Source organism: Tamandua tetradactyla, chromosome 8 (assembly GCF_023851605.1).
Source record: "Tamandua tetradactyla isolate mTamTet1 chromosome 8, mTamTet1.pri, whole genome shotgun sequence".
Classification (NCBI taxonomy): domain Eukaryota; kingdom Metazoa; phylum Chordata; class Mammalia; order Pilosa; family Myrmecophagidae; genus Tamandua; species Tamandua tetradactyla.
The window spans coordinates 58,608,525-58,612,814 of record NC_135334.1 but is presented as its reverse complement, the minus strand read 5'-3'; the positions used below and the strand labels follow the sequence as shown (position 1 = coordinate 58,612,814).

The 4,290-nt window shown below is 43.1% G+C and overlaps 1 pseudogene; it reads left to right on the top strand.

Annotated features, from left to right (window-relative positions):
* The first annotated feature begins 1,073 nt into the window (after positions 1–1,073).
* LOC143645111 (HUWE1-associated protein modifying stress responses 1 pseudogene) lies at positions 1,074–3,918 on the top strand (annotated as a pseudogene).
* The last annotated feature ends 372 nt before the right edge of the window (positions 3,919–4,290 follow it).

The following is a 4,290-nucleotide window of genomic DNA, read 5'->3' as shown; positions in this document are numbered from 1 at the left end:
TCTCAATATGATAAAAAGCATATATGAAAAACCCAGAGCTAAAATCAAACTCAATGATGAAAGCCTGAAAGCTTTCCCTCTAAGATTAGAAGCAAAACAAGGATGTCACCACTGTCATTCAACATTGTATTGGAAGTTCTAGCCAGAGCAGTTAGGGAAGAAAAAGAAATAAAAGGCATCAGTATTAGAAAGGATGAAGTAATACTTTCACTATTTGCAGATGACATGATCCTATATAGAGAAAGTCCTAAAAAACTAAAACAAAGCTACTAGAGCTAATAAACGAATTCAGCAAAGTGACAATAGGGTATAAGATCAACATGCAAAACTCAATAATGACTTCCAGGAAGATGGTAGGATGAGGATAAGCAGAACTCACTGTTCCACCAAAAGCACCTAGAGAAAAGGCAGGGACTGTCCAAAGCAGCAGTTCTAGGGCTCAGGAGACCAGGGAAGGACCATTGTAACACATAAGGAAGAGCTAAATGAAAAAATGGAGAAACTACGACTGACAAATTGTGGTGAGTCAACTCAAATGTGGCACGTGGTGCCCCTCCTACACCCCTGAGGCTGGCTTGGTTCTCACAGGCTGGCAAGATGCACCAACTATATGGCTGGTGAAGTTAATTCTCTCAGTCCTGCAGCCTAGAGCCTTTCCAAACAGGACCTTAGGAGACTGTGACTCCATTAATCCCACTGAGAGACTTGACAAGAAACATCTCCACTGGGGTTCCTGATGCCCACTTTCCACCCCCAAAGCCAGCAATTGTGGGTCAGCCTGGTTCTTCCTGGCTGGTGAGACACTGTAGTCCTGGTCCAGCTGTTGGCAGGAGAAGTTAACCCTTTCGATCTCACAGCCTAGAGTCATTCCATGCTGGAGCTCAGAAGCCCACAGCTCCATTAGTTCCACAAACACAGAGACTGTGGCGAGAGACTCATCGCCACCAAGATTCCTGGCACCCATCCCTCCTCACTCTCAAAGCCAACAGCTCTCGGCAGACCTGGTTCTCACCCAGTGGATTGCACTGGTCTGAGAGAGTCAGGAAGCCCCCACCCCTCAGGAAAACAGAGGGATGCAGAACAGCCCTGACCCAACAGTTGGCCAGAAAAATAGGACAGCGGTGGCTCACAACGTTGGTCCTTTCTGGACAGGCACCTGCAGCACCACAGGACAATTATCCCCACCCACCATATAAACAGAAGGATCAGAAGGCTAAAAAAAATAACTTACTAGCATCAGCGGCCAAGACAGATCAAGTGGAGTCAAGAGGCTATTCTGGAGCCAATTTTTATGTAAGTTTCAATTAGACAGTGCTGATGGCCGTTTGCCAAACCCCAACCGGCATCACTCCTCCTGACTCTTGAGAACACCTAGAGCTCAAACTGAAACTCTATAAAGGTTTCAAGCACTGTTTGCTTTCCTGGACCCTAGAATTCCCAGAGGGTTCCTAGGCCAGACAAATTCTGAAACCCAGGGGGACCAGGCTCCCCAAGATGATCAATTAATTACATCCCCCTATTCTTTAGTGTCGATACCCCATCTCAACATGAAAAAGTCAGAATGGGCATTGCCCAAGAATCCCTATGGATTGGGAGGGGGATGGGGGAGAAGGAGGAGATATAATAGAGATAATAGGATTTAGCAAACAAGTACGACTGCTGAAGCACTATATTCTATCTAGCCTCCAGTGTTTAGGAGGAGCTAGAAGGAAAAACCTGAGATGGTGGAATACCAGCCCACAACAAACTTTGGGATCTGTTCTGTAACTACTTGCCGAAGTGTGTTTTGAAAATTATTAGGTTTTTTTCCCCTTTCTTTCTTTGCTTTGTATATATGTTATATTTTACAATTTTAAGTGTTAAAAAAACCTCTTACCTTTGCAGGGCTGTGGGGAATAGATCACCAAAGAGTGCCATCTGCTGGGAAGGCTGGGAAAGTGCAGTCTGAGAAGATGCTTTCCTGATTTTTTCTCTAGGGCGCTTTGGAATGAGTCTGTACTCCCGGTGTGGGACTGTGGCCCTGGTTTGGCTATGGCATATTGACCAACCAAGTGCCAAAGAAAGACTTCAACATGAACCCAAACAACAACAAAATCTGAGACAAGAGGGGTGTTATTGGTTTGTTGAAGCTGCCAGAAAGCAATATATCAGAAATGGGTTTGCTTTTAAAAAGGGAATTTATTAAGTTACAAGTTTATAGTTCTAAGGCCATAAAAATGTCCAAACTAAGGCATCCAGCAAAAGATATCTTGACTCAAAAAAGATCAATGGTGTCCAGACACTTCTGTCAGCTGGGAAGTGTGTCACATTTCCATGGAAGCAATCCAGTCAAAGTTTCCACCCTAAACAATAGGTCTGCCCCCACAAGATTGGATTAAGACAGAAAACATGCTTTTCTGGAGTACGTAACAATTTCAAATGAGCACAAAAGGGAAACCAACCTTCAAAATAATCGCATCAAGATAATCAGATCCCAGAAATCAGCAAAAAATTACAAAGCACAAAAAGAAACAAGAATATTTGGCTAAGCCAAATAATCAAATTAGAAAGTCAGAGGAGATACAGAATTTGGAACAACTAATCAAAGATGGTCAAACAAATCTCCTAAATAATAATTTCAATGAGATGGTTAAAGAGATAAAGGATATTAAGAAGACAATAGTAGGAAAAAGAATTTGAAAGGATACATAGAATAATAGCACATCTTAAGGAAATGAAAGGTACTGTAGATGAAATTTAAAATATACTAGAGACACAACAGCAGATTTGAAGAGGAAGAAGAAAAGATCAGCAAACTGAAGGACAGAGCAACCAAATTTAAACATGCGAAAGAACAAATGGAGAAAAAGTTGGAAAAATTTGAGCTAGGTCTCAGGGAAATGATTGACAACACAAAGCACCTAAGTATGTGCATTATAGGTATTCCAGAAGGAGAAGAGAAGGTCAAAGGGCCAAGAAGGATATCTGAGTACATAATGGCTGAAATTTCCCAATCCTTACAAAAGACATAAATATGCAAATGAAAGACCCAATGGTACTCCAAATAGAATAAATCTGAACACACCAACTCCAATACACACACTAATCAGACTGTCATAGGCGAGAGAGAAAGAGAGAATTCTGAAACAAGCAAGACTAAAGCCGAACAGGATGAGCAGCTGCCCCCCCCCCCCCTCCCAGAGCTGCGGTGGAGGCAGCGGCCGCCCCGCAGCCGGAGCACAAGCAGCAGAGGCTATGGCACCTCTTCCAGAGCTCGGCCACCGCCGTGGCCCAGCTCTATCAAGGCCGAGTGTGTCAGCAGCCAGGACTTTCTCTCTGGGTCCCCTTCCAAAATGCAGCCACTGCTGTCATCAATCTCTACAAAGAAAGCGTGGATGGATACTCATCAGCGAAGTTTTGATATTGGAATTCAGATTGGCTATCCCGGGACACAATAAGGATGTGTTGGCTTGGGTTAAAAAACGCAGAAGAACTATAAGTAGAGAAGATTTGATCAGCTTCCTGTGTGGAAAAGTTCCTCCACCTCGAAACACTACAGCTGCCCCAAGACTGACTGTAGTGTCCCCTAACAGAGCTACTTCAACGGAAACTAGCTTATCTCTAGAAACTGATGGGCATCTCTTCCTGGAAGCCATAGCTCTGCATGGTCTTAGCGGTGCAATGGGTAGGATAAGCGTTCGTTTGAGTACCCCAGGCTCTCCTACACATATAAGCAGTGGATCGAATGCTAGTCGAAGGAGAAATGGACTCCATGATGTCGATTTGAACACTTTCATATCAGAAGAAATGGCACTCCACTTGGACAATGGTGGAACTAGAAAGTGTACCTCAGCACAGTGTGACCATGCCATTACAGACTCACCAACGCAACAGAGTGATCTAAACTGCAAACATTTTCACACCCACCATGCTGCTTGAAAGCCACTTGAGCCTCAACATATGTTGTTACTGCAAAGGAAACATGAGGCCATCTTCCCTTGTTCACTGTTTCAGACAAGTGAATTCTATAGTGGTTGCCATAAAAAGAGGTTCTACATATTTGCTGTAGATGCCTCTTGTAACTATGGCTTTCTCAAAACTATAATCTTAGCAGAGGACATCAGATACTGTGTAGTCACTAGCAAGATCATCAGAGGCAAACATATATTCATTCCAAGGCTAAAAGTGACCTTAACTATATTTATTCTCAAAAGGGAAAGAAAATATCAGATATTTATTTGATTATAGAATGCCTTTTTTGGTGGGGGGAGGTCTTTCATTTCCTGCTGTGTTGGTTATTTTGCTTCAACA